The sequence below is a fragment of the Anopheles arabiensis genome, chromosome 2 (genome assembly GCF_016920715.1).
Source record: "Anopheles arabiensis isolate DONGOLA chromosome 2, AaraD3, whole genome shotgun sequence".
NCBI classification, from domain to species: Eukaryota; Metazoa; Arthropoda; class Insecta; order Diptera; family Culicidae; genus Anopheles; species Anopheles arabiensis.
In genome coordinates, this window is record NC_053517.1 from 100,256,007 (window position 1) to 100,270,904 (window position 14,898).

Sequence of the window (14,898 nt, forward strand, 5' to 3'; positions counted from 1 at the left end):
TTTCTAGGCCGGCATAACTCCCCCTCTCCCCTATGAACCCAAACGTAACATTTCACGATAGTTTCTTTCTCCCCTATCAGCGTTTCATAATTGATGGATGACGCCTTACCATATGTTAGTTGACTACAGTTACTATTCAGCTTTTAGTCAGTACTTGATCAATCAAATTTCTACGTTTATTTGACCAAATTAAGAAAGAATTAAATGTTATGGCAGCAAGCCTCGCTGATCAGAAAATAGCTTCTTAGTTAGATATTAAAAAAAAGGTTTAATTAGTTTTTGAGGCATCTTTGTCTACCACCACCAAAGGACGACACAATACGACCGCTAAAGGAGCCACAAATACCACCATTATCGGCACAATGAAGCAGTCACAAAAATATGTTATTTTTTCGTAAATTTGTTAAAATTTGATTCGGTTTAGGTTGCGAAGATAAAAAAAAAAATCCATTTGCTATGTGTTAAAAAGTTCATTTATTTACTAATTAACACTTTAAATCATTTAAACCACATCTGTTCCACTACAAATTGCACCACTATTGGTACATTTACCCTATTTAACAGATACAATTAAAGCAATAGCATCGTGTACATAATCTTAACCTCAAAGCTACCCTCTGCCCCTTTCTGTTCAGTATTGTCAAATGAAACACTTCCTCCCTAACGCTTTCTGCACAAATTAAGCTGAAACCTTGCGTGCGTGTCGCGCTGTAATGAGCCGTCAGCCTCAAACAATTAGGTGTGTAATTTTTGTCACACATAAATTGCTAATTTGGGAAAAAGATTGGCATCGTCAGAACGAGGAGCATCCAATGAGTATGGGTGTGTGTGGTGGGGTGCAAAATTTTGAACCAAAACTTCCCAGAACGTGCTCATAATATTACGCGCAAAAACCCGTGCAGGGTTTCCTACGGCAACCGTTTCCCCTTTGCGCCCCTTTGGTGCTTGGCTGCATTTCGCAGGTTCGTAAATTTCAGACAAGATATTTTCTCATTATCCACCTCCCTGGTGAAACTTAACGAACTCGCGCGGAATAGTAGATAATTTACTCTACACCACTGCCGCGTTAGAGGGCACGATACGCGCGCTTCCGTGGTGCCTCGAGAGCGTCCAGGGAACGGTGCAGAGAGTGTGGCATGTGCTTGGTGGGATAAAATTATTTCTTAATAAACCCAATCGCTATCGAACGGTGTTTTAGCGTGTCTGTGTTGGTGTGTGTGTGTGTGTGTGTGCGTGCTAGGGATTGGAAGCTTTGGGTAGAACGCGCGACCTCCCTTAATCTTAATTAGAACCCATTCAAGCCATGCTTCCGTTCGGTAGCGCTTCCTTTTTAGCAGCGCGCCAACATTATGCCCCTGGTTTTGGGATCGATTTACTAATTTTGTGCTCGCTCGAGCAGGGTGGCGATGGTGGTGGGACACAATATTACACCCATCGTAGCGCCCAAGTGATTCGGTGGTTGTGGAGCGAGAAAGCACACAGCGCCGGATGAAAGATCTTTCTATCAAGCGAATGAAGGGTGTGCGGGGTACCGTCTAATTGGGTGTAGCAGCAGCAGCAGCAGTAGCAGTTTTCTGCAAGGGGAATCAGAAACAGAACGCCAGAGGAAGAGAAAGAGAGAGAGAGAGAGAGAGAGAGAGAGAGAGAGAGAGAGAGAAGAAAATGGCAAATTTACCCATTTGCGCATTGCCGCATCTAGCAAGCAATAGGCAATGGGTAAATAAATAACACGAGCAAAAAGAAAGAACAAAACCAAAACCAAACCCCAAAAACGGGAACCGACGGAACGGGTGAAAGATCACGGTGTGCACAAAACACATCCATTGGGTGGTGCGTTCTACTACATCACAGGGTTCCGCATTCGCTAAGCTGGTAAACCGCACCGCAAACTTACACAGCTCAGCTCGATTTTCCACTCCCGGCGCTTCAGTGCGCTTGGTTCCCCACTGCAGAGATGCAGAGTCAGCCGTTGTCAGCGGTGTACACCTTACCTTACCGAGCGGGCGCGAGCAGTGCTGCTGGTGGACGGCAAAGGTGATGTAAAATATTCATTTCAAGCGCTTCGTTTTTCGCCCCACACCCCTTAACACCCGGGGAGCGATGGCTGTCAAAATTGCTGCCGCTGCCGTGTTTTATCGGTTCATTCATTCTTTTGCCGCTCATTTGCGCACAGAGGCAGAAGCAGTGAGGGGCAGCAGCTGCAATCGAGGTTTTTGTGCAAAAAAAAAAAAAGGTCAAAGGTCGTGCCGGTTGGTGGAAGTGCTTGCAGGAAGTGTAGGTGAGATGAGTTGAAGGGAGCCTCGGTGTGTGTGTTTCAACTGTGAAGTAATGTTGTATTTACATTTGGAAACGAAGATATGGATGATGGTTCTAAAGTTGCTATCATTTTAAATTCTAAATCTAAAAAAATTCTAAAAAGCAATAATCAAAAGATTATGTTAAATTAAGGGAGTAATTCTCCTTTTCACACTAAGCAATCAGGTGTTTCAGTGTGCAAGTTGTTGAGGTAGCACTGTTTAGACACTCTTTGCCATTCCCTCTTCGCATGCCTAAAAGGGCTAGCGTGACCTTCACCGTGCTTGGGCTTGTTGTTGTGTGATAAATCCCTCGGAAACTTACTCCGTCGAAGACTTATCTGGCGAGAAAATCGAATGTAATCTGTAACGGTTTCATCCCGTCCCTTTGACTCTCCCTGAGCCTGCACAAATAAGTGTGAGCTGGAAGTGTTCCCCTTGCCAGTGATGGGAATCAGGCTCATAAAACCAATGGGTGTGGGTGGAAGTGGAAGTGGGAAACCTTCGCTGCCACCCTCTGTCTTTCTCTCTCTCTCCCTCAAATGCCTTTCGATTCCAGACGTAGGTACGGCACTTTTAATAACTTTCAAATATTACCACCGAGCATAAATCATATTAATAATAATTTATTGCTAATTATTATCGCTGCCGACAACCCCCGGGAAGGATACCAGTATGTGTGTGTGTGTGTGTTTGTGAGTGAGAAAGAGAGCGAGATACAAGGGAGCTAAAAGGGCACCAGTGTGGGCCCGAATCGGGGTGAGTGTTTTTGTTAGCAAGATGACACAGTGACAGCTTTATCGTTTTGGGGTACGCCGGGGAACGGGAGAAAGGGGGAATGATGGTATAAAATCCAGTCCCTCGGTCGCTCACACTTAGCCTCGCTCACTCAAGTCAGTGCTGTGGGGAGGAAAGTGACCAAAGTTTTGCTGTTGTTTCATCGATTCGAGGAGTGTTGTAGTTTCTGCGATGATGGAGCAGGCGAACGCCTTCTCCGGTTATTGCTTCTCAACCTCCCGTTCCCACTCCACTCCCCCTCCACCTTCAAAAACCATCACGTAACTTGAAAGATAGGTCGTAACGGGAACCGCTACCGAAGCGTCCCCGACATTAGCAGTAAAGCACCGGGCGTCTCCATCGAACATCTCGTGCGCAACGCTTTGATGGCAACCGTGCCCGGGTACCCGGGGTCATTAAGCGTGGCGATTCATTTGAAAGTTTTGGAATAAATTTGCCAAAAAAGGCGTTTTTGGTTTTCATCAATTTTTAAAAACTTTCCCTTCTTCCTCGCTACACCTCGGACCTGGGGCTGGTTTTTGAGCGCGACACAAAAAGGTCACAGGGCTGTGCTGAGAGTAACGGCAGCAACATCAACAGAAGTGCGTAGTAAATGCGCAGTTCGATTGCAGCAGCGGCAACCGTTTCAACCCTGTGCGAGCAGCACTTAATTAATCTTTCAAGTTGTCGTGACAATTAATTTGCCTGCCTTTCTCCTTATTGTTCGTACACGTTTTGATGATTTACTGGTAGTACTGTATTCAAAACAGTTCAATTCGTTTTGTACTTTGAAACATTAAATACTATTTTAAACTGTATCGAACGATAAAAAGCGGCAGTTTGACGATGTACATCGTTTCAAACTTTAATGTTTAATGCTGAGCCGCGAACCTCGTTATCGTTGCTCGTAATGATGAGCCCGACATCAACGGAGCATTTATTTAATCTGTTTGTTGAATCACAAACCGGAAGCTGCTTGTTCGCAAAGCAAAAGGAGGCGGGGAAGTGCGGTAACCAGCAGCAAACCAACCAACCAACTAACCAAGGAGCAGCAGCAGCAGCATAAAATTCGCTTAAATCCGTTTTATTTACATCACACCTTTGAGCTGGGGGTAGCAATGAAAAGCCGTGCTGCGGTTTGAGGCATTACTGCCGGTGCCGTAGATTTCCAGCCACAGCTTCCCTTCCCCTTTTCGATCCCATTTTTTGGGGTCACCCGGGGAACGTTTTCTTTTTTTCCCGATGCCCTACCCTCTATCTTGTCGGCAACGCTTCGCCGAGGAGGGCAGGTGGAGGGTTTTTAATATCCTGCCCTTATTAACCATATTTTTTGGCATCAATAATGAAAAAGGCTGTAATAAAATGAAGGCCCCGAGCTGCGGATGCGGGGATGCCAGAGCTTCACGGGTTTATGCGCTTCGAAACCAAACGCTTCGCGGACGGTGTGGTTGGTGTTGTTTTTCTTTTTTTTTTGGTGTGACCGATCTGGTTGGATTGGTGATGGTGAAGATTACATTATTGCAGCAAATTCGGGCAAGAAAGTGTTCGGGTGGACAGCTTTTCTGGGGTTGGGCACGATTCACGAGAAGCTGCAGACTACTGCGGTGGTGTGATCGTGGTTTTAAGGATTCAGCGCGGTGTGGATTAAGTTTTGTAGAAAGATGCTTTGAGAACAACTAGAAATACCTAAATTTATTTAAGCTTTTTTTTGTTATGCTTTGTAACGAATTGCTTCATAAAAATGCAAGTCGAAAAAAAAACTTTAACGTAAAACGAACCTAAAATCAACCCATCAGTTGTCGAATGATTTGCTCCAAAGGCTAAACGCTCCCAAGTAAACCTCGAAATAAACCGAACCACTCCACTGGTCGTCAGCAGTGATCGGTCGAGTTATTTATTGCTGCTTCAAATCGACGAACGCTGGCTGTAAAACGGTACGAGGAAATAGTCATCTACCCGTCGGACCCCCGTGTACCCATGGCGAGTGGGGCCGGGGTCGGGCTCACGCAGATTTCCCTCGACGCTCGTCACGTCGAGCCGGCTAATATTGGGCTGCCGGCTCCGTCACCGATGGCTGATGGCGAAGGCGAAAAGAGTGAAACCGATTGCTCGTTCAACACCGAGAGTTGGTGCGCACAAGTTGTGGGGAAAAGCGTGAATTTTGTGACCCTTGTAGGACCCAAAAACCAGAAGAAAAAAAAGAGAACTCCTCAAGCTTTTGCCACCCCGCATTCGAACATCTCGCGTAGGTTGACAGCCAATTCACCAGGAGCAGGAATCCCTAGGAAATAACTCGTCCTAGCCATTTTCCACAGTGAGTATTAAAAGTGAAGCCCGCGCTCCGTTGTTTGGTGTTTACTGCCGTGCCGAGATGCCCTGCCGTAAATGAAACAGCAGCTCTCCAGCAGCCCCAGCTAATCAACCTCAGACGCACCACCAGCAAAAAAGGGCAAAATCGGTAATGGTAAAAATTGAGCACCACGGTTTCGGGCACGTCGACTACGGCTTTGGACGTAAAATACAACCACCCCAGCAAAATGCGGAGCAGTGCTGGTTTATGGCTGCGGGGTGAGCGCTGGGTCGTAAAGTAGCTTTACAGCAGGTGAGACGAGATGCTGCTGCTGTTGTGCTGTGTGCGTGAAGCTGTTTGGGTGCGTAGGTGCAGCAGCCAAGGCACCGGGAAAATACACACGCACACGAGCGCAACCTGCTCACTCTGTCAAGGACCTCCGGAGCTCCGCACGCGCGTGTGTTTGTAGTAGTGTGCGAGAACAATCCCCTGGAGAGTAAGAAAAGCAGGGGCAATCAACAACAACAGTGAAATGAAAAGGCGAAACAAAAAGAAACGGTGGGGGGGGGGACACAGAACGAGAACAACAATACGAAAGCGCTCGGTCCTCCCAGCGGCCCTCATACCCTACTCCGTGCGTGCAAGAATAGGTCAAATGACGTTTAGCCGCTACGGTTAACTTGTGCCTTGCGCCTGTGTGTTCATCCCTCAGCATGGGGCATCCCTGGGATTGAGCAACTCTCTTGGCCTGCGTACTTGCCTTTCTCTGCAAGCGCTCGACACACCACACAGCAGCAGCAGATTCGGTGTCAGCATCGTTTGCAAACATCCACACGCACACAGAAAAAGGGCAACAAAAGAGAGCTCCAAAGCTTCGCTTGTTCCGATCCGTTCATCCGCACGCGCGTTTGTGTTTGTGTGCTGTGAATCTATTTTCTGCTCAATTCCACCTGCCAGAAAAATGTATCCAAGAAGGTTGTATCCCACGGGTGTGTGTGCACACACACACACACACACACACACACACAAACAGACACACACACACAAAGGAAGGGAGCATGAACAACGGGCTGGAAGGGCGGGCGCGCGGATTCACTTTGGCTCGCGACCAATGGCGATGGCGCGCCTGCGCTACCCTGGGAATCTTTTCCCTAGAACGCAACCAGGCCTTCCAGCAGGGATGCACACGAGCCAGCAAGAGAGCCGAGTGAGCGAGAAAGTGTGAGCACGAGAGCACACGGTAGACGGAGAGAAAAGTAGTACAAAAGAGCGAAAGCGTAGGACCGTGAGAGCTAAATCTGGGAGCTTTTGTATGATGGATGAGTAGATGTTTTCTTTTTCTTGCCGTAAAAGTTGAAGATTTTCTTGCTTGTGTGTGTGTGTGTGTGCTTGTGTTTATAGCACGCACAATAAAAGAGAAGCAACATTATTCTCAGCAAGCAATGCAAAAACAAACAAAAAAGCTCTCTCACTCTCACTCATTCGCCACTTGGCACTCATATCGGGGGGCGCTCATCCCGGGAAGCTTTCGCACCGTGTGAGTGGTTTTGGTTGGCTTCAAAAGCTTTTCCCCCTTACTAAGCTATGTTTGTTCTATTTTTGCACGAGTGTCACACATCCACACCACACACTCACGCAAAGCTGAGATAGGAGGAGAGAGAGAGAGAGAAAGAAGATGTGAGAGAGCAAAACAAACAAAACATGAAAAAGAGGACAAGATTTCTTACGTTTTGTTTACGGTGTATTTGCAAGGGTGTATTTGTTGGTATGTGCGCTACCATGTCTCAGGGGTCTCGGTGGATGGGATGCCTTTTTGGTATTGTTTTTTGCTATTTATTCACCCCATGCTTCGTTGTTTTCGAAGCTTTTGTTGATATAGTGCATGTTGATGTTATTGTTGTTGCTGCTGCTGCTACTGTGATTCCGTTCGCACAATGCTACTGTTTGACTTGCGTTTGACTGTATTTCCGAGCTGTACCTCCCCATAGCGTTGCCGAGGTTGTGTCCGAGGTTGACGATTCGATCCCTAAGGCGTTTCAATTTCCAAGACGCATCGACGTCAGCAGTGCTGCTGGGGCGCTGGCTAGAACGCAAACATTAGACCGTCCCGAGCATTGCAAGCAGCGTGTGTGTGTCTGTGTGTTTTTGCTGGCAAAGGGCCTTTCATTGAACAGTAGCAGCTTGTGTGTTTGTTAGCTCACATACCCAGCTTCCCTCGGTACACCATTCATCGAAACGCGACCCCTTGGCTAAGATCGAGAAACAGGGCTGACAGCAGAGGAAGAAGCAAAAAAAAAAAGAAATACGCTCCCCGACAGTTTATTTGCTGCAAGCTGTTTTTCTTTTCGGGGAGGTTTCGTGTACTGCCACTCATTTCCACCCAGCACAGCAGCGCACTGGGTGAGGAGGTTAAAGCACACACTGCTCGGAAGTAGCAGCGGCAGCCCACATCGCAAGTGTTTTTCATCTGCCTTCCTTTCCCCCAAACCCCCGTGTTTGACCCAAGTCAGAACCCGGGCCCTGCGAAGATGGGATTATGCGCCGCGTATCGCGCGCGCAGCGCATGATGAATTGGAAATTGAACCGCAGTCAACCGCTCCGCGTGCCCCAAACGACGCGTCGGGTTCGGCACCGGGGCAGCACCCAGTGCGGGCTAAGGGAATGAATGCTTAAACATATTGTTCGCACAGGCTGGAACGGGTTGGGTGCGGTAACGGATTGGGTTCGCTCGGGTTTTTTTTCTTCTGTGTTTGTCTTCGCTCGTTTGGCGTTCTCTTACGCGCGTTTCTCTTTACGCATTTGTCGGCCAACGCAAGGGTGTCGGCCGTAGGCGCCAATATGCGTATGTATACAGCAACGTATCCGCCTCTCCTGCCCCCGCTACCCATCAGTTTGCTGCCGTTGACAGGGTGGATTTGGCAGTATTGAGGAACGCTTCTCGAATACCCAAGCAAAACCGGCATCGTTGGTTGGATGTTTTGCTTATTTCGTCGGTTTTTGCACCGCACGAGTTTTTGTGCGCTCTTTTGAGGGCTCATGCTGGGGCACTTTTTTTACTCATTGTTACTGTTTCATTTATTTTCCCTTTTTTTGCGGTGCTTTTTTGGATGGCATCAATGAGCGCAGCTTCGGTAGTACAGCGCGTATGTGTGTGGAGGTGCGGCAAGCGAACGAATGTGATGTTAAATGTGATGCATTAATTATGCCCTGTTTTACATGTGATTTATTGGTTCCGAGCGGTAAGGTAACGGGGTTTGTGTGTGTGTGTGTGTGAGAGAGATTTACATTTTTGTCGTGCAAGTCGATGGACGGATGTTGGAGGTTCGTGGGAATAATTATTGTAATGCTACCGTAAATTGCGCAGTGATTTCGGAAAGGGAGTGTGAAGCTTCCACCAAGATGATGGATGCGTGTAGATGGGCACACTGCAGTACTGTGGGAAACAGAGGCAATGGGCTGCTGGTAGCAACAATATTTTCGCTCTTTTAACATGATTGAAGGTATAAGTATGGCAAGGATTTCTTTTACAATTGAATAAATAAATCAATATGCTTACAAAACATTATTCAACAGTATTATCGTTTCAAATGTTTTATACAATTTAATTTTTCGCTAATCATACAAGGTAGCTCATATTTCATCAAATGTCTGGAATGCAATCCCATGCATAACCTTGTGAAGCTCCTGCCATTAAGCTGTCTGCTATCGGATCGGAATTGATTCAGATTAAAATAGATACAAATTCCGCGCCGAGCGCTTTGCATGGTGAAACTGTCAGCTCTCATCGCAGGGCACATCGCTCATTGAAAGGGTTGTTTTCCCATTAAATGTTATCCCTTTCATCTTCCGGCACATCGTTCCGGCAAGACAACTCTATCGGCTACACTTCCGAATGCAAACATTAGAGTTAAATGATTAGAATATTCATAAATTCCAGCTAGCTCCGTATTACGAATCGCACACCATATCATCATGCCATTCGGGTTATCCTTTTTACCATTCTGGTTTTGTTCTTACCCGTGCTCTTTGGGGCATCATGCGTGCACGTGCGAAATCCATAACTCACGCCAGTCAGGTAAGCAGATACAATCAATTTGTCTAATAAAGTTTGCCCAACTATTTCACAGCATTCGAAACGGCCCCAAAACACACGCACACTCAGTAGAGCAACATTGAAGCGGAACTTTGCGGTGTGCTGTGTTCCCAGAAATCATTCCCATTCAGAAGAACGACCGTCCGTTTGTGGGCCGAAGGCAGTACGAAGCCGAAAGGCTGGTGGGACCAAAGACGAATGGCGTGATGAATGCTATTTGCTTGAGCCTCAAGGAATTTCAGGATTGGCAAAGGAAGAAGAAGAAGAAGAACAAAACCGGGCCAGATACAAACGGCAAGCAAAAAAAAAAAAAACTCCGTATCTTTAGATCGTCTGAAGCCGGAACACCGGAGTTCACGAGGCGCACGATGGTATGAAACGGAAATGGAAATTAAAGTAGATTTTCCCGGAAAGCTCGTTACTGGAGAGCAAATGGTTTCACACCCATCCCCCCGCGGTGTCTCTTCTTAACCTTCTCTCTTGCGTCCTGGCTCGAAGAACGGTACAGGAATGATCAAAAATCGACTAGGCGCTTGTTTTTTGTTGCCGCTGCGTGTGTTTCTTTGGGTCTGTATGAGTGCGCCTGTCTACTGCTGTGAGATCGCACAATACACTGCTTGTGTACGGTGTGAACGGTCCCGGATGCTGCTGATGATGATGGTGGTAGAGGAAGAAGAGGAGCAGGAGGAGAAGATCGGGAAACAGTGCTCGATGACGGGCGATGATGATGGTACAGCTGGCGTGCCCAGGCCTAGAGAGTGACGTTGCGTAGGCATATGCGAGCGTTAATAATTAATGTTGGTTATTAATAATTACTGTATCTACTGGAGCATCCAACCGTGCGCCCCCCGTGACCGTGGGTGTTGAGGAAGGGTGCACCCGGTGTTCCGGTGCCACCCGGTCTCCTCCCCCTTCGGCGTGTGTCGGCTGCTCTGCAACATTCTGCACGGAAGAGCTGCTCCATGTTATGGGAGGGTGTGCGCCCAGTGTGCAGGACAGCCGTCCCCGGATCACACGGTACAGCGTGTCGGCTCACCGGGTGGGACAACAGCGTTGTCCTCTTTTCTCTCTTTCGTCATCGCTCTCTCTCTCTCTCTTTCTCTCTCTTTCTCTTTTTGGAACAGGAACAGGTGGAAACATTGGACCCGTAGATGAAGTGAAGGGTCACCGTGCTTGTCATGAATATATTCAGCAACTTAGTGTAAGCTGCGTGGGGTTCGTGCCCGCGCACTTCACGCTCGACACCTGGTCCCGAATTTTTGCTGAGCCCGGCAGCACGGTGGGAGCTGGCATGGACATAAATAAGTTAAAAAATATTAAAAGGAAATGAATAAATTAACGTCTGTTTATTAACTTGCATCTAATCTACTGACTTGCTCCTTACTACTGTACCATTCGGACTAATACCACCCAAAATGCATACTTTATATACCTTTGTATACAGAAAATTAGTCATGTTGACGTTTGTACTGACCACTGGAGCAAATTCGTGGTGTGATGTGAACTGATAGATAATAAAACAGACTTCCGTACGCGACTGATCCGAATCTAGTTCACCTATCGAAAGCCAATGGCGGTCGGGCTTTACATCTCAGAAGTGAGATTACACAACAAACAGTTAACAGTAATTTCACGCAAATAGTTTAAACGGATAGTTCAGTTCCCGAATCCACACTAAAGTGAGGCATCTTACCGACATTTATTGAATCACACGACGATCACCTCGAAGCTCTGGATCAAGTTTATTATAGCTATGAAGTTACTATGTTTCTTTTAGTTCCGAATCTACTTTTTTGTTGTCAATCTTGGTGTTGCATCATACTTAATTTCTCATAAATTTCTCAAATATTCTTGATTTTAGTTGCCGCACAATGTAGGTCCGAAAGCCTAACACATAGTCATAAATGTCAGTAAAAAGGCAAAATTATTGTACTGACTAAAATAACTCTGTAGCAATCAAAAAATTTCCAAATCAAAAGGAGCTCCAGAACTCTATAGAATCAATAAAAAGATATTTGAATAGCACTCGTTTTGATGATATAATTCACCAAATCATCGAAAAAAATATACTACTTACTACTTACTTACTTATCCGGCACTACAACCGCTTTGCGGTCTTGGCCTGCCTCAGGAGTGTCCGAAACCGCCCACGGTCTCGCGCCTTCGTCTGCCAGTCCGTTATCCCGGCCTTAATGGCGGACGCCTCCGGAAAAAAATGTATATTTTATATTTATATTATATATTTTTAAATCAATCATATGTTATTTTAAAATAAATATATTTAAACATAACATCCATAACATCAATCAATGTCCATTGTTTTACCATGCTTTTACCCATAGTCCCGCTGCTTATTTCTCAAACCACCTACCCAGCAGCCACTGCCACTATCTTGGCCGGCCTTACATAAGCTCTCACGTTCGCAGCCAGAGGGATAAGATTGAGCAACTGACCAGCACAGTGCTTTGGTGCTGGAATAGTGTTTCCAACAAAAGGCAAACGAAGCAAACTGCAGCATATCCCACCGCTTCATGGTAGGCTTGATTGAAGGAAACAAAGCATATTCCGCAAGGTGGCGACGGTGATGATGATGATAATTGTGTGCACCAAAACCAAAAAAAGGCGAAAATGAAAAAGCTGCCCAAAGACATAAGCATTTGTAGGAGGAGAAAAAAAGAAGAGAAGCAAAACAAAGCATGCTGAGTGAAGAAGGTATAGAGAATGATCGTGTTTGCGAAATAAAAAAAAAACAACATGAAACTGGATCAAAGCTCCCAGCACCGCAGCCAGCGTTATGTAGGTGAGCGTGCCTCCTGTGCCATGCGTCTTCGCTGCGGAGATCCGGGAGCTGAGTGCCGGCTCTGGAAGGATGATTTCATCACTGGTTTCAACACACTGGCACAAATTCCAGCGTACGCCTTCCATCGGCGGCCACATTTCGTTTCGCGCAAGGTTATTATGCAGGTTTTGCCTTTTAAAGCGATTTAATTTAACTCTCCATCCCTCGCGTGCCAGTGTGGATATGAACGGAAGGGAGGAGGAAAAAAGGAGGCATGGGGATACCAACAAAAAAAGGCAACAAAACGTTCGCCCGTCGGTTGCCTCCCAATCCGGGGATGGTTTGGTCGTATCCCCTTTTGCAGGGCTGCATGGTTTTGAATTATGAAGTACAAAAGGTGATGTTATAAATTAATAACATCCGGCTGACTTCCAAGTACGCTTTAAGCAAGTGATCCTATTATCGTTGCCCGTGTATGTGCGAGCGCTCTTGCGCTCTCAGTGTGTGTGTGTGTGTGCATTGGAGTGTGCTGAAGTGTGGGTTTGAAAGTTTGCTGCCGCACTGGCTAGTCGGTCTTCTTGGCAAAAGCATACTTTCGCCGCCACCGCACAGAAAGTGCACAGTGAGTGGCAGGAAAGAAGGGAGCGGGGCGGGGGAGGTAATAAGAAGAGATGGGAAGAAGGGGTCGACATCTCGTATCTGCCACGGCGTCTGCCGGTGACAAGCGAAACGAATTGCGAAAGGTCGGTTGTAAGTCGGACGGTAAATTGGCAAGCGAAGGGAGAGACAGAGCGACTGTGGACATGGTTTCGTTGGGGTTATGCTGGTGGGGCAGGAGTAGGAAGGGTAGGTGTGGTCGCTTGCACATATGAGATATGTTTCGTTTGCGTTTTTCGGTGGAAACAGTTGATCATTTAATGTGCCAAGGGAGGCGGCTGGCACCCGGAGGGTACTTCTGTTTGATGAGCATCCGTTTTTGCTTCGGTTGTGATGCTGGTTTTAAAGAAAGCAATGGAGTTCAGCTCTGTGTGTGTGTGTGTGTGTGTGTAAGTTGGCAGGCTGAGTGAGCAAGGGCAAGTGAGGCAAGGAGTGTTTTGTTTTCGGGTTTCGGGTGGATGAAATTATCTAGCCTCAAGGAGCTTAGCGCAGTGAAGGACGATGAGGCACAGTGAGTGGTGGTTTTTGAATTACGTTTACGAAAGGGAAGCAATGTGGTAGATAGAAGAAGAAAAACACTCGAACCAGGGAAAAGAGTATTTGTGTTCGTGTGTGTGGTTGGTGCTTTCATGGGCGTGTTTTACTATAATAAGCAAACTGGCTGTTGGTTGTAATTCAAATAATAAAAACCGTTTAACATAAACTAATTTAGATCCTTCTTTATTTGTGTCGAAGAAAATGACTCGACAGAATGACTTGTAAAATTACAAATATCTTAATATTATTTTCACTAAAGGCCACAGATCGCGTGACCGTTTATTATTTTTAATTGATTTAAAGTTCAAATGGTTGGAGAATTGAGTTTTCACTCGTTTGGTGTATGAAAAGCCATATTCTGATTAATATTTAACGAAATATAACAAAATTAATCTAAATTTCACGTTCACTTTCGCTCGAGGTCTAAATTGACCTAAAGAGTTATATTATTTAAGATCTTTTTTTAATTGACTGTACCACGAGAAAGCAAACAGTGGATTATGGAATTAAAAACACTGAAGCACATAAAGTTCATCTTAAGTGAGCAATACAGTTCAAGGCGAAGCTTCATATTAGGTTGTTAAATTTATTTATGAAAAGATATAAACATAAACACTGTGGTTGAACGTATTTTTTAACAATCAATAAAGCAGTAAGAATAAATTGTCCCAATTGGCAAGAAAGAAAAACACTTTAAATTCAATTGCATCATTACAGCTCATTACATATCATTACAGGCGCACAAGTAAATCATTACAGTCATTTACAGTCATATAAAGCGGCAAAAGGCAGTCATATTTCCCTGCAAAAGAAACATGATTTACAGTTGGTAAACAATGTTTCAAAAGATTTGATATTTCAACATCCTATTTTTTGTCAACGGTGTGTTTTTTTTTCTCTGCTTTTGGCTCAACGTTTTTACACTTTCTTTACAATCCATTGATCACTCGCGTTGACTGGGCGTACGACGTATTTGCATTGGCAAAGAATAAAAAAAAAAAGAAAAGTTACAGCATAAAAGTGCCTTCGTAAAAATTTCAACATTTTCTCCCCATTCCCTGCAAAAAGAAAAGAAAAAATGAATAAGAGGTAAACAGTTTTACGACCCGCTGAAGTGCGGGCCATTCTGTCGATGGCAGCGACGGGTTTTTGTGCAAAGTGGGCGACATAAAATAAACCCGTTGCCGGATGGGTTGTAAAATGAGAGCGTACAGTGTGCGCCAATGTTTGTTCGGTGCGCGAACAATTCTTCACGAAAGGTGCAACAAACTTGGAACACTTGAACAGAAGCGAGGGCGCGATCGAAACGCCCGCTGAAGTGCAACAAAATCTTAACGATCGCTGTCAAGTGCACTGGACATTGGTCTGGAATGAGACAGCCGAAGGACCCAATCGACGGTAGCAGCTGTAAGAAAGAGAGAGAGAGAGAAAGAGCTCTGGTCTCTGGTGTCAAGAGCCACCGTTTGAAGTG